The sequence below is a fragment of the Thalassophryne amazonica genome, chromosome 8, assembly GCF_902500255.1.
Source record: "Thalassophryne amazonica chromosome 8, fThaAma1.1, whole genome shotgun sequence".
NCBI lineage: Eukaryota > Metazoa > Chordata > Actinopteri > Batrachoidiformes > Batrachoididae > Thalassophryne > Thalassophryne amazonica.
In genome coordinates, this window is record NC_047110.1 from 113523861 (window position 1) to 113540626 (window position 16766).

Here is a 16766-nt window from a genome sequence, read left to right on the forward strand (position 1 = left end):
CCTGGTTCTCTCCCTCAGCCCCAACCAGTCCCAGCAGAAGACTGCCCCTCCCTGAGCCTGGTTCTGCTGGAGGTTTCTTCCTGTTAAAAGGGAGTTTTTCCTTCCCACTGTTGCCAAGTGCTTACTCACAGGGGGTCGTTTTGACCGTTGGGGTTTTTCTGTAATTATTGTATGGCTTTTGTCTTACAATATAAAGCGCATTGGGGCAACTGTTGTCATTTGGCGCTATATAAAAAAAATTGATTTGATTTTGATTTGTTATAAATGAAAATAAATTGAAAATGAATTGAAAAAGTGTATTAAAAAACAAACAAATAAAACAAACCAAAACAAAAACAAAAAACAAACTGGACTCTACACCATTGTCTCCCGCAGATGGACGGATGCTAGGATGTACTTACATTGAACTTACTAAATAAACATGCACTTATTCTTTTACAACCCCAATTCCAATGAAGTTGGGACGTTGTGTGAAATGTAAATTAAAAGAGAATGCAATGATTTGCAAATCCTCTTCAACCTATATTCAATTGAATACACCACAAAGACAAGATATTTAATGTTCAAACTGATAAACTTTATTGTTTTGGGGACTTCAAAATGCAGGCGTAGAGAGAAGTCAGGTCCGGGAGAGCTGGTAAAGCTGTTCATTAATATTTTCAACTAAAGACCACAACTCCACTCATCTGGTGATAGATCTATTTAAGATGAGCATTAACAGCTATTTTTTGAGACAAGAAGCACGACCAAGGAAGAAAAATACGACCTTGGATACTACTGACGAACGGCAAGTAAGCATGGCTGAAGAGGGTGTTAATGAAGCTAATGTGGCAGAGCAGCATGCTGTGCGGAACCCGGGACTGATGCTGGACTCCAGGCTGCGCTGCATGATGTGGTGCGTGAGGTGCGCGAAGTCAATCAATTCAATCAGTTTTATTTATATAGCACCAAATCACAACAAACAGTTGCCCCAAGGCGCTTTAAGTGACAGTAAGTGTCACTAAAGTTGTTGATGAGAAACTTGCACCAGTATTAGAGCTGTTAAAAAAAACTCAGCGACACGTTGGACAGCCATGAAAACAGGCTAACTGATACAGAGCAGAGGATTTCAGCACTGGAGGACATAGTGGACCCAGCTAAAACCAAGGCTGAAGTTTTGGAAAAGACTGTGAACTTTTTGGCTGAGCGTGTGGATGAACTGGAGAACAGGGGGCGCAGAATGAATGTCCGTATTCTGGGAGTGCCTGAGGATGTATGGACCCGACACGCTTTTTTGAGCGCTGGCTCCCCGAAGTGCTGCAAATTAAAACGAAGAATGGACGTATCAAACTGGAGAGTGCACACCGCGCGCTCGGTCCAAAACCCTCACCTAAACAGAGACCAAGACCAGTAGTCGCTCGTTTTCATAACTTCCAGGACAAACAACACGTGATGGATGCTTCCCGGGAACTTGCAAGGAAGAATCATGTGGTTAAACATGGAAACTCCGTGGTTATGTTTTTCCAGGATTTTTCGGTGGCTCTGCTCCGCAAATGGAAAGGATACAACACAGTGAAGAAGCGTCTCCAGGCTGTTGGTGCAGAATACAGGCTGATCTACCCGGCCAAACTGAAGGTGACGTACCGTGGTTCGAGCCAAGTGTTTAATAACCCCGCTGAGACTGAGCAATACGTGCACGCGCTCAATGGAGGCGCTCTTGATGATGACGAGTGACGCTTAAACTGCTCAGCACAGCGTGAAACATCTCAGACTATCATCTTCTTGTAAGTGAATCAGTAAAAGGCTGATGAGAAGTTTTAATAAGAACAGAGCTGTACATCAGCAAATAACTGTAGGGAAAGACAGACACGCCCCCCAGCGTCCCGGTGTTCCCGGACTGATGTTTCTTTTTACCGCTAGAGGTCCCACTCGCTCGATTTCCTCTGTGTTCGGGAGGAGGCCAGCGTTTTGTTCTATGTGTGTACCCTGAGTACACCGTTTTCTGTTCTAAATGTTCAATGTGTGTCTTTTTTGGCCCGGTGTTCATTATTGCAATGCTCCAAACTTTGATGACTGACTCATGCTTTGCTATTCTGCACTTTAACTGTCTTTATGTCAGGGCTTAAATTGTGTACTTGGAATGTTAAGGGCTTACATACACCTATAAAGCGTAAAAAGGTTCTGAACTTTCTTAAAAAGGAGGGGGTGCAAGTAGTATTACTGCAGGAAATACATTTAAATGACAGTGAACATTTAAAACTTCAACGGGGGGTTTAATCAGATCTTTTTTTTCATCTTTTACACCAAGGAGCCGTGGTGTAACTATTTTGATACAAAAGGATCTTCCTTTCAAATGTATGGACTATATAAAAGATAATTCAGGCTGTTATGTACTTTTAAAGGGAACTCTTTCTGGAGAAGACATTTCAATATTGAACATCTACAACCCACCTGGTTACTCAACACATCTTCTATTCTCTGCATTTTCTGAAATAATTAATCTCAGCACTAAACATATTATTATAGGAGGTGATCTTAACTGCCCTGTTATAGATAAATCTCCACCTGGTGGACCCTCACTTTCCTCACATGCCAAGATAGTTAATGCATTTTGTGAGCACATGGATTATGCAGACGTGTGGAGAGCTCAGCATCTCACTGAAAAAGAATATACATTTTTCTCAGGTGCTTCACACTCATCTTCAAGGATTGACTATTTTTTGCTCCCTAGATCTTCATTGTGCTCTTTTAGTTGCTCAATAGGCCCAATTATAATCTCTGACCACGCTGCTGTTTTTTTGCAGTATAAATTATCACACCAATTAACTCGAACCAGATACTGGAAATTTAACCCCCTTATATTGTCAGATGAGAGGTTTTCCTCATACTTTAGGGACAAGTTTAGGTTTTTCTATTCTACAAATTCTAGCTCTACTAATGACTCATCCTTTTTGTGGGAGACTTCAAAAGCCTTTTCTCGAGGTATCATTATATCCTATGCTTCAACTAAAAGGAAAAGACAGCCTGAACAAAAACAATTCTTGAATCCAAGTTCAGACGTGCTGAAAGAGAATGTGGTGTGCGGCCTTCTTCAGAGAAAATTAAATAGGTATCTGCAATTCGATGTGCTTTAGACTCCCTCCTGACAATGGAAGCTTCAAATCAGATCAGATTCGCAAAATTGTATGAAAGTGGTGACAAAGCAGGGAAATATTTGGCATACTTTTTTTTTTGTCCAGTATTTTTATTAAATTTTCTTGCAAAGATATAACAATATGAATAATTGACAATATGAACATGTCAATATACAAGAAGAACAATACATTTCACACACACACATACACATCCATACTTGTGCACATATAAACCTTACATTGGCATACTTAACAAAAAAAAAATCTGACTCTCAAACTATTGGCTCAGTTGTGGATAACCAAGGCAACCAATGTTTTGATGCCTTATGCATCAATAATGCTTTTAAAAGCTTTTATGAACATTTATATAAACCTGAAGAACATCCTAACTCATCTCAGAAAATGAATGATTACTTTTCCTCGCTGAACCTGCCTTGTCTGTCAGAAGAGCAGAAAACAGCTCTTGATGCCCCTGTTTCTAAAAAAGAGGTACTTCATGCCATTAAAAAGTTACAATCTGGTAAGTCCCCTGGTCCAGATGGACTCAGTGTGGAGTTTTATAAAGAATTTCATGATATATTAATTGATCCTCTGCTGAACATGCTGAATGACTCCCTAACTAAAGGCACATTACCACAGTCTCTTAGAGAAGCAAATGTTTCTTTGATTCTTAAAAAAGGCAAGATTCCTGAAGACTGTGCATCATATAGACCCATCTCATTATTAAATGTCGATCAGAAAATTCTTTATAAAGTGTTAGGGGTCAGATTGGAGAAAGTATTACCCCTCTTAATTAAAGAGGACCAAACTGGATTCATAAAAGGTCGGAATTCTCATAACAACATGCGCCGTATACTAATTATAATTCGATACTTCCAACATCACTCTAAAAGCGGCCTTGTGCTTTCCCTAGATGCGGAGAAGGCATTTGACTGCATAGAGTGGCCTTACTTATTTTACACACTAAATAAGTTTGGTTTGGGAACAATCTTTATAAACTGGAATAAAATCCTGTATAAAAGTCCTCTCTCAGCAGTACTCACAAATGGATTGCGCTCACCCTACTTTGCCATATTTAGAGGAACAAGGCAGGGGTGCCCCTTGTCACCTCTGCTCTTTGGTCTTGCTCTAGAACCTTTGGCTGAGGCTATTAGAGACAATGATAGCATTAGTGGTCTTCGAATTGCAGATAAGGAGCATAAAATTACACTTTATGCTGATGATGTTTTGATTGTTATGACCAATCCAGAGACCTCTATTCCCTGCCTTATTAAGGCAATTAATGTTTTTAGTAGTTTTTCGGGCTACAAGATAAATTTTACCAAGTCTGAGGCTATGCCTCTGGGCCTTTTTAATTTGCAACAAGCTTCTGTGAGACCTTTTCCTTTCAAATGGTCTCCGGAGGGTTTTACTTACTTGGGAATACATGTAAGTAAGTCCCTTCGGCTGCTCCCTTGTTTGCACTTGGGGTCGCCACAGCAAATCAAAGGTGGATCTGCATGTTGAATTGGCACAGGTTTTACGCCGGATGCCCTTCCTGGCGCAACTCCACATTACATGGAGAAATGTGGCAGGGGTGGGATTTGAACCCGGAACCTTCTGCACTGAAACTAAGTGCATTAACCACTTGGCCACCACCCCTGCTTACTTGAGAATACATGTAACCCCTAAATTTGAGCAGATGTACAAAGCAAACTTTCCCCCTCTGTTCGACCGCATTCGGCTTGACCTGGAGAGATGGAATACACTTACCATTTCCTGGATAGGCCGAATTGCATTACTAAAAATGAATGTTCTCCCCAGGTTACTCTACCCACTTCAAATGGTACCGGTAATGCTGTCTCATAAGACAATTAAACAGTTATACAATTGGTTTACTTCCTTTATTTGGTCTAAAAGAAAGGCATGTCTCAAGATGGCCATGCTACGCCGTCCCTCAGTAGAGGGAGGATTAGATTTGCCAGAAATTAAAATTAAATTAAAAATTACCTACTGAGCACGCATTTACGAATTATAGCTGACTGGGTGCATAATAAATCTAACTCATTGTCGAAGGACATAGAAAGTTCAATGTCTGAATGTCCGTTTTAGCAAAACTACTGTTTCTCAGAAAGATGTGATCCATAAGGCTCGCTTGCTCTAATCCGATTACTCTTTCTACAGTTACAGCATGGCGGACAGTAAGAAGCCTAGAAGGCCGCACAAACATAATGTCTATGTTCACACCATTATGGAAGAATCCCGAGTTTGCACCTGGCATGGCAGATAACAGATTTCAAAATTGGGCCCATAATGGTTTATCTAAAATGAAGGACTTTTTCGAGTGACATGTTTTTATGTCTTTCAATCAGTTAAAAGGAAAATTTGATATTCCTTGGAAGGATTTTTATCAATATCTCCAGGTGAGGGATTTTATTCGAAGGAATGTTGCGGATCCTGTGCAACAATATATATCAGACACAAACGGCAAATCTTTTCAAACAAGTCACCTGGCTCCATTAGAATATTTTATAATATTCTTAAAAGGTACTCTACAGTTCACACCTCACATTTAAGGGAAGTGTGGGAAAAGGAACTTAACTGTGTCATTTCTGAGGATGAGTGGAAGGACACTTGGAGCAATGCAAAAACTTTATGTATCTTTAATAGAGTCAGAGCGACTCAACTCATGATTCTCCACAGAGCCCATATTTCTCAGTATCTTCGCCACAAATTCAAACCTGATTCTTCCCCGTTATGTTTAAAGTGTAAAGTTGAGACTGGCACTCTTACTCATTGTTTTTGGTCGTGCTCAAAGGTACAACATTTCTGGCAGATGATCGGACAGGAACTGAACAAAATATTTTCAACCAATCTGAACTGCAACCCCTTGTTTTTGCTGCTTGGGTTAAATGACCCTATTATTACTGACAAATTTCATAAGAAACTGTACCGAATGCTTACTTTTTGTGCCAGAAAGTGTTTGCTTATTAATTGGATTTCAGGCCAGATTCCCAGTAAGACACAATGGCATAAAACTGTTTTCAGTTATGTTTCCTTGGACTATCTCACCTGCCAACTACACCACAAGGATGATGTCTTCCATAAAACTTGGGAACTTTTCATAACATACATGGGACTGGAAATTTCATCATTCGTTAAACGAGCATTTGTATTTTGAACTGAAAAATGTCACATTCTGTACGGGCCACTGTTTGTTTGTTTGTTTGCTTGTTGGTTGCTTTGTTTATCTTGTTACTTATTCTATTATCTCTGTTTATTGTCTCCTAGTATGACCTTGTGTATAAAATGAAAAAGGCAATAAACATATTTCTAAAAAAAAAAACAAACAAAAAAAATTTATTGTTTTTGTGCAAATATTTGCTCATTTTGAAATGGATGCCTGCAACACTTTTCAAAAAAGCTGGGACAGTGGCAACAAAAGACTGGGAAAGTTGATGAATGCTCAAAGAACACCTGCTTGGAACATTCCACAGGTGAACAGGTTAATTGGAAACAGGTGAGTGTCATGATTGGGTATAAAAGGAGCATCCCCAAAGACTCAGCTGTTCAATTTCAAATTTCAGTTTATTTTCATTTATATAGCGTGAATCACACCAGAGTTGCCTCAAGGCGCTTCACACAAGTAAGGTCTAACCTTACCAACCCCCAGAGCAGCAGTGGTAAGGAAAAACTCCCTCTGAGGAAGAAATCTCAAGCAGACCAGACTCAAAGGGGTGACCCTCTGCTTGGGCCATGATACAAACATAAATTACAGAACAATTCACAAAACGAATATACAGGAAATGCTGTTGGTGCACAGGACAGGAGGGTATCCAGCACAAATACCACACCCATCTCTGGATGGAGCTGCACCTCAAACAGAGAGGGAAAAAAACAGAATCAGGCATCAGAAAGACAAGAAATACAGGATAATTTGTCAGCATTAAACAACAAGAAAAACAGGAAATACTAAGGTGATCGCCGGCCATTAGCCCTAAGCTTCACTAAAAGACCCAGAATTTAGGTAAAGTTCAGGCCGCGGCACGCTCCGTTTACTAATAAAATTAATTTAAAAGAATAAAAAGCATAGAACTATACTATACCAGTATGCTAGCCATACGAAAGGGAAAATAAGTGCTTCTTAAGTCTGTACTTGAAAGTCTCCACAGAATCTGACTGTTTTATCGACGCTGGGAGATCATTCCACAGAACAGGGGCACGATAAGAGAAAGCTCTGTGACCTGCAGACTTCTTATTCACCCTAGGGACACAAAGTAGTCCTGCACCCTGAGAACGTAAAGCCCGGGCCGGTACGTAAGGTTTAATTAGGTCAGCTAGGTAGGGAGGTGCCAGTCTGTGAACAATTTTAAAGACTAGTAGCAGAACCTTAAAATCTGATCTCACTGGGACAGGAAGCCAGTGAAGAGATGCCAAAATGGGTGTAATGCTGTTGTGGCTGGCGTGCCTGGCTGGCTTTTGTGTGTCTTTTGTTTCTGTCTTTTGGTTTTCCTCCCAGGTGGCTTTCATTTGGGACTGAGTGGCTGTGTAGCTGAGTTTATCAGGACCTCACCCTGATCACCTGAGGCTGATCACCTGCGGCTCGTCAGGACTCACAGCTGTGGTGCATCTACATGGATTGGAACATGGTGGCATTTAAGACTGGAGTACACAGTGTGTATTTGCCAGAGACTCGACCTTGTGACCAGACAGGTGAGATCGTCGTCTCAAGAGCCATCTCATCATCAGTGGATGCAGAGAACGTTCAGGTTTGATGCATGGTCTGTGAAAGAGGAGGGGGTGAGGTCTCACGCTCGTCAGCACACTTCCTGAGGTACGTTAGATTTTGTGACTAACATTTATACAGTCAGTAAATGTGGTGTCCCTCACACCTTGTTATATTGAGCTGTTATGTTAGTCCTTTTAATTAGCTTCCACTGCAGTGAGTTTGTGAACAGGATGTTCCATGCCTGCAGGGTGGGAAGCTGATTAGTAATTAAGCCAGGAAGTGTTTGCTGTTTGTACACCTTTGAGCGTTCTCTCTGTGTGTTGAGTGTGGACTCACAAGATGATTTCTTCATTCACAGACTCGGTTTGTCGCGGCCACCTGGGGGGTGTCGGCGGGGTCCTTGGGTCCGAACTGGTTCTGGCTCCGGACCGTTAGCGCTGCTGGGAGCGCACCGTTTACCACCTCGCCAGACCGCGCACTTATTTGTTTGTATATTTATCACATCACTGTTATGTTTATTAAACTCAGTTATCCTTTGTACCGTGCTCTGCTTATTTTATACTGGGTCCTTCAAACGCTGGTCGGTTCTCCGGGCTGCGTCCGACACATAACAAATGTGGTCAAACTTTCTGCTTTGTGTCAAAAGTCTGGCTGCAGCATTTTGAACCAATTGGAGAGCCCTAATACTGGACTGAGGTAAACCAAAAAAAATAGAACATCGCAGTAGTCCAATCAAGAAGAGACAAATGCATGGATCAGGGTCTCAGCATCAGCCATAGACAGGATGGGATGAATCTTCACTATATTTCACAGATGGAAGAAAGCAGTCCTAGTAATATCGCTAATGTGGAGGTCAAAGGACAATGTAGGATCAAAAATTACCCCAAGGTTCCTCACTTTGTCAGTGTGATGTATGACACATGAGTCTAGGCTAAGCATTAACTGGTCAAATTGATGCAGATGTCTCACTGGACCAAGAACCATCATTTCAGTCTCAGTTTAAAAGTAGGATGTTTCTAGAAATCCAGCTTCTCACTGATGCAAGGCAATCTTCTAAAGATTTTATGTGAACAAGATTACCAGCAATTATCGGCATGTATAACTGAGTATCATCTGCATAGCAGTGAAAGGTAATCCCAAAATGCCGCAATGCGTGCCCAATGGGTGCTATATAAAGGGAGAAAAGCAGGGGGCCTAAGACGGACCCCTGTGGAACCCCAAATTTCATGTCACTAAGGTTAGAGGTAGAGTTACTGTACAGAACACAGTGAGAACGACTGGTCAAGTATGACGTCAACCATGCAAGGGCACTCCCAGTAATCCCAAAATGATTTTCCAGCCTATCAAGTAGAATATGAAGATCCACTGTATCAAATGCAGCACTGAGATCTAACAGCAACAGAACCATAGTGGTGTCTGAATCCATTGTAAGCAGAAGATCATTCACCACTTTAGTGTGGAATGATATTTTCTAAAAGTAGACTGCAGTGGCTCAAAGAGATTATTCTCAGTAAGATAGTCTACGAGCTGCCGTGACACCACTTTTTCTAGAATTTTAGAGCAAAATGATAGATTTGATATTGGCCTATCATTTTTCAATACACTAGGATCAAGATTGGATTTCTTAAGTAATGGTTTACTCATTACTTACGAAAGCTGAAGAAGGAGTCCTACTTATCTTTGTTGGTAGGTGGGACCCCAGAGACAGCTGACAGGTACCGGCAGGCCAAGCGTGCCGCAGCCCGTGTGGTCACAGAGGCAAAAACTCGGGTCTGGGAGGAGTTCGGGGAGGCTATGGAGGAGCACTATCAGTCGGCCTCGAAGAGATTCTCGCAAACCGTCCGACGCCTGCGGAAGCAGCTCTCCACCAGCACTGTTTACGGTGCGGGTGGGGAGCTGTTGACCCTGACTGGGGATGTTGTCGGCGGTGGAAGGAGTACTTCGAGGATCTCCTCAATCCCATTGTCACGTCTTCCGAAGAGGAAGCAGAGACTGGGGACTCGGAGACGGACTCATCCATTACCCAGGCCGAAGTCACCGAGGTGGTTAGAAAACTCCTCGGTGGCAAGGCTCCTGGGGTGGATGAAATCCGTCCTGAGTACCTTAAGTCTCTGGATGTTGTGGGGCTGTCTTGGCTGACACGCCTCTGCAACATCGCATGGCGATCGGGGACAGTGCCTCTGGATTGGCAGACCGGGGTGGTGATCCCTCTGTTTAAGAAGGGGGACCGGAGGGTGTGTTCCAACTATAGGGGGATCACACTCCTCAGCCTCCCCAGTAAGGTCTATTCCAGAGTACTGGAGAGGAGAATTCGACCGATGGTCGAACCTCAGATTCAGGAGGAGCAGTGTGGTTTTCGTCCTGGTCGCGGCACACTGGACCAGCTCTACACGCTCCATCGGGTGCTCGCGGGTTCATGGGAGTTTGCCCAACCAGTCCACATGTGTTTTGTGGATCTGGAGAAGGCGTTCGACCGTGTCCCTCAGGGCACCCTGTGGGGAGTGCTCCGGGAGTACGGGGTCCAGGGTCCTTTGCTAAGGGCTATCCGGTCCCTGTACGACCGCAGCAGGAGCTTGGTTCATATTGCCGGTAGTAAGTCAAACCTGTTTCCAGTGCACGTTGGCCTCCACCAGGGCTGCCCTTTGTCGCCGGGTCTGTTCATTATTTTTATGGACAGAATTTCTAGGTGCAACCAGGGTGTAGAGGGGGTCTGGTTTGGGAACCACAGAATCTCGTCTCTGCTGTTTGCAGACGATGTGGTTCTGTTGGCTTCATCAAATCAGGACCTTCAGTGTGCACTGGGGCAGTTTGCAGCCGAGTGTGAAGCGTCCGGGATGAAAATGAGCACCTCCAAATCCGAGGCCATGGTTCTTGACCGGAAAAAGGTGCTTTGCCCTCTTCAGGTTGGTGGAGTGTCCTTGCCTCAAGTGGAGGAGTTTAAGTTTCTCGGGGTCTTGTTCATGAGTGTGGGACAGATGGAGCGTGAGATCGATAGACGGATCGGTGCAGCATCTGCAGTGATGCAGTCGCTGTATCGGACCGTCGTGATGAAGAGAGAGCTGAGTAGGGGGGCAAAGCTCTCGATTTACCGATCGATCTACGTTCCGATCCTCACCTATGGTCATGAGATTTGGCTCATGACCGAAAGAACGAGATCGCGAGATGAGTTTCCTCCGCAGGGTGGCTGGGCGCTCCTTTAGCGATAGGGTGAGGAGCTCGGTCACTCAAGAGAAGCTCGGAGTCGAGCCGCTGCTCCTCCACATCGAAAGGAGTCGGTTGAGGTGGCTCGGGCATCTTTTCCGGATGCCCCCTGGACGCCATGCTGGAGAGGTGTTCCAGGCACGTCCCACTGGGAGGAGGCCCCGGGGAAGACCCAGGACACGCTGGAGGGACTACATCTCTCGGCTGGCTTGGGAACGCCTTGGGGTTCCCCCGGAGGAGCTGGGGGAGGTGTGTGTGGATCAGGAGGTCTGGGCGGCTTTGCTTGAGCTGCTGCCCCTGCAACCCGACTCCGGATAAAGCGGAAGAAAATGGATGGATGGATGGATGGATGGTTTAATCACTGCAGATTTGAAACATTTAGGAACAGATCCAGAAGTTAAAGAAAGATTAATCATTTCCAGCACAGTCGGCCTAAGAGTGGGCCACAGGTCCTTAAACAGTTTTGTTGGTATAGGATCAAATAAACAGGTTGTGCTTTTTGTTGACGTTACGAGTTTTGACAGCATGCCTAGTGAGATACTATCAAATTCTGTAAATTTAGGTAATACCTCAGTAATGGTGCCCACCTCAATAGCAGGGTGTAGTGGCTGGGTTAAGGCATGCTGGGATATGTTTAACCTGATGTCTTCTATTTTCTTCTCAAAGTAGTCCAGGAAATCTTGCACTGTAAAAGGAGAGCGAACTACAGGTGGTTGTCCATGAATAAGTGTTGCCACCGTGTTGAACAAAAACTTTGAGTTATGCTTGTTTTTGTTGATCAAATCAGAGTAGTAAGTCCGCTTTGTAGCCAGTCATGCATGCTTATAGTGTAAGATAGCATCACGCCACGCAAGGTGGAATACTTCTAATTTTGAACTATGCCATTTCAGTTCTAGACCTCTGGCCTTATGCTTGAGGTCACGCAGGTAATCACTGAACCACGGTGACTGTGTTTTGGGGGATGTGGTTGGCGCAATCATGTCAAGTGTAGTTATGAGCGCTGAGTTTAAACTGTCCACAAGTCTGTCTACTGACTGGGTATTTGTCAAATGTGAAGCTAAGACATCAGGCAGTCTAGCATCGAGTTCAGTCTTAGTTGAGGAGTTGATGTGTCATCGTAGCAATAAATAAGATTGTTGTTCCACTAAACCATGGGTTAAAGCAATAAATTTTCATCTGACTGAAATTTTTTCCTGGCAAAAATCAATGCCAGCAATTCCCTAAAATGTGGTGTAGTGGGGGCACACACAGTTTTTTCTCAATAAATATAATAAACACATTATACAGCATACAAATGTATTCTAAATAGCCTCGAAGGAGAGACAGACAAAGCATAAAAAGAATGTAAAACTTGAATTTTAACAGGTATGAAGCCCTCTGAAACAAAGAAAACGCACTTCAAACTGTCAAGTAAAAATTCTTTGTCTCTGTAGTATTTTGATCTGTTCTATTGTGGTAAATGCACCAAATAGGTGCTGTGTCACTGTACAGTCAATAAAATACAAAATTAGGGCCTAAAGCAACTGACAGCGTTGTTCTGCTGTGCACAAAGTAACACTGTCACCAGTTTTGAAAACACATGCGCACTGAGAAACTAAAAACTGACTTATTCACATTTAATGGGTAAAATGCTCTCACTTGTAAAACAAACGAAGGCTGCAACTAACTTTTATTTTAGTAATCGATTAACCATTTTTTTGTTGTTTGTTTGTTTTTTTACTTACATGTGAGTTTTGCCATTATTTCTTGAAGTGAGTTATTATTAAAAGACCTTTGTCACGCAACATCAACATTTGAGTTTGTAACAAAGTTATGTTATGTTCTCATCAAAAACATACCTGGAGTAGCGTTTTGATTTATTTTACACGTACATACATCACCGACACACCACAAAGAGATTTCTATCAGGTTTAGATGCCTACAGCAACTATCTCAACCACTGACAACATATTACAGCAAGAGTCCACAAAAGTATTTTAAAGGCCTGACTAAAGTTGAATATGTGATCTTTAATAAGTTCTTTTCATGAAAAAAGACACAAATGTGCAGTTTACGGCATTTTATTTTTTTCTTGTGTAAAAACGCATCTTAGATATGGTTTGACCAAAACAAATTGTCATTAAACTTAAATAAAACAGGGATGAAGTGGAGGTTTAAGAGTCACTAGGTGTTCACAGGAAACACTTATGTTCATTATTAGATGGTTTTACCTTTTTTGTTGTTTTGTTTTATCAGGTTCTTTTTGTCTGTTTCTCTAAAATTGTATTGTAGCAAAATTAGTTATTACTTTTGTTGTTGTTGCTATTATTATTAATAATATATAAATAAAAACATTACAATCCGTAATGCATTTGACTCTTTTACGACAACAAACGCTAAGCCATTAATTACTCGTATTTATTATACAGAAAACAAATGCACAAACTGTGCTGAGATGCGAACAGCTTAATGCTAACTTTAACACTGAAAACCCCATAGACATGATAACGCGTTAGCATCGGTCCCGTTTTTAATTTATAACATACATCCATCAACTGTTTTAGAAGACCATAACAGGTCGGTTTAATATGAAAAAGGTAAATATTACTCACAGACATGTGCTGTTTAGGGTTTTAGCAGGGGAAAATTAAGATAAAGTGAAATAATACAACAAACCATCGAAACAGTGATGGTTTGTTGTATTATTGCTTCATTGGTTCAAAGCAAAGCCACTCCCTGCTCTACAAAGACAGGGAGGAGAAAGACTGTGGCTCATGGCAAGCAGTAAACAGAGCGAAGAGGAGTGAAATTCACACAGTCCCTTCCTCCATGGTGCGGCGCCATACACTCTGACATTGCTGCTGCTTTGATTAGCGCAGACAGTTGCTTTGACAGTGAGACTATCATATTTCGGCCCCAAAACACGCATGACACCACATGCGCACGCGTATGTGTGGTTAAATTTTCCAAATGACGGAAATCCATCATGGTGACAGAGAACTTTAACCCATGCACTAAACACGGCAGCGAAACTGTAAACTTAATAAGTGAGTGAACAGAGACCACTGATGTAAGAGGCATGATGTCAATATTTGTGACAGCAATACCACGTGTGAGAACCAAATCCATGGTATTTCCACTAATGTGCGTCGAGTCCCGAATGCATTGGCGAAATCCTAATGCATCCACAATTTCCATAAATGATTTGCAGAGAGGATCAGAAGGCTTATTTATATGAATGTTAAAGTCACCAACAATCAGAATGTTATCTACACTAGTTGACAAGTTAGAGATGAACACACCAAATTCATCTAAGAATTCAGAATATGGGCCAGGAGACCTATATACAGTGACAAAGTAATACGGCTAATTTTTATTCTTCTGACCTTGGCAATACATAATATGCTGACCAGAGCAGAGAATCAGATGCTCAAACGAGTTATATTTGTGACCCCCAACAGCTAATAAGCTAAACCTAGATGTATAAATAAGAGCAACACCCCCGCCTTGCTTCGCATCACACGGGATGTGACTAAATGTATATGCTGGTGGGCAGGCCTCATTTAAGGGGAGGACAGCTGTAGGTTTAAGCCAGGTTTCACATAACCCAATCATATCTAATTGATGATCAATAATTAGATCATTAGTTAACAATAATTTTGAGGACAGTGATCTTATGTTAATGAGACCCAGACTAAGGACCTCAGTGGGGTTGACAGTTGAACTGTTTGGGTTTAGGGGTGGTTCCAGAGTAGCATATATAAGATGCCGAGAAGTAGGTTTAGGTTTGAGAACATTCCACAGGTGAACAGGTTAATTGGAAACAGGTGAGTATCAAGATTGGGTATAAAAGGAGCATCCCCAAAAGGCTCAGCCATTCACAAGCAAAGATGGGGCGAGGATCACCACTTTGTGAACATTGCGTAAAAAAATAGTCCAACAGTTTAAGAACAATGTTTCTCAACGTTCAATTGCAAGGAATTTAGGGATTCCATCATCTACAGTCCATAATATAATCAGAAGATTCAGAGAATCTGGAGAACTTTCTACAGGTAAGCAGCAAGGCTGAAAACCAACATTGAATGCCCATGACCTTCGATCCCTCAGGCGGCACTGCACCGACATCATTATGTAAAGGATCTTACCGCGTGGCCTCAGGAACACTTGTCAGTTAACACAGTTCGTCACTACATCTACAACATCCAGAAACGCTGCCGCCTTCTCTGGGCCTGAACTCATTTGAAATGGATAGACGCAAAGTGCATCCAGGTTTTGGAGCAACACATGCTGCCATCCAAGCAACGTCTTTTTCAGGGACGTCCCTGCTTATTTCGGCAAGACAATGCCAAGCCACATTCTGCACGTGTTACAACAGTGTGGCTTTGTAGTAAAGGAGTGCGGGTACTAGACTGGCCTGCCTGCAGTCCAGACCTGTCGCCCATTGAAAATGTGTGGTGCATTATGAAATGCAAAATACAACAACGGAGACCCCGGACTGTTGAACAACTGAAGTCGTACATCAAACAAGAATGGGAAAGAATTCCACCTACAAAGCTTCAACAATTAGTGTCCTCAGTTCCCAAACGCTTATTGAGTGTTGTGAGAAGGAAAGGTGATGTAACACAGTGGGAAACATACCACTGTCCCAGCTTTTTTGAAACGCGTTGCAGGCATCCATTTCAAAATGAGCAAATATTTGCAGAAAAACAATAAAGTTTATCAGTTTGAACATTAAATATCTTGTCTTTGTGGTGCATTCAATTGAATATAGGTTGAAGAGGATTTAAAATCATTTTATTCTGTTTTTATTTACATTTTACACAACGTCCCAGCTTCATTGGAATTGGGGTTGTAGATGATTTACTGCCTGCTGCTGGATTGGCATGTGAATTCAGAATGTAATTATCAACTTCCATTGTTCAGTGTTGTTAGCTAATATATGTAGCTTCTCTAAAAATATTAGTCCTCTCAACGTTCGGTTTTGCCGCTGTTCATCCTTGACCCAAAATACACAAACATACCACACAGGAAACGGCAGCTCTCCCCAGTTTGTGAGTGATCAAAATTGCAAACACGCATGCATGCACGCAGCTCTCTTTGTCTTTTCTGCATTCTGCTGTAAGCAGGTGCTTTTAATTTGACAGAGACATGGTGGAAGACGTTAAAAGCAAAACAAATTTCACTCATGGTAACAGCAACATGACAGTTAACTGAACTGACTAAACCAATTGAACTACAAGAACAATAAATCAATAACACTAACAACACTGTTAAACTAACATGAACCCCAAAAACAACATTTAAAACCACAAACTCCCATGGTGCATTGCCGCACAATGTCCATTGTTTACTGGTTAGCTAAAATGACTAATTTCTCAAAAAATATTTGTCCTATCAACTTTCTGTTTTTGATGTGTTCATCCTTGATCCAAAATACATTAACATACCAAACAGCAACTGTCAGCTCTCCCTGTTTTCTCCATGATCGAAGCCAGACACACGCACACGCATGCGCACACACAGGCCACTTGGCTTTTATTTTATATATATATATATATATATATATATATATATATATACACTCAACAAAAATATAAACAATATTTGAGGGAAATGGTGATATTGTGTATGTGGAAAAAGTTTTAGATCTTTGAGTTCATCTCATACAAAATGGGAGCAAAACCAAAAGTGTTGCGTTTATATTTTTGTTGAGTGTATGAGGGCTGTCAATAAAGCAACGGTCCTTTTTATTTTTTTCAAAAACT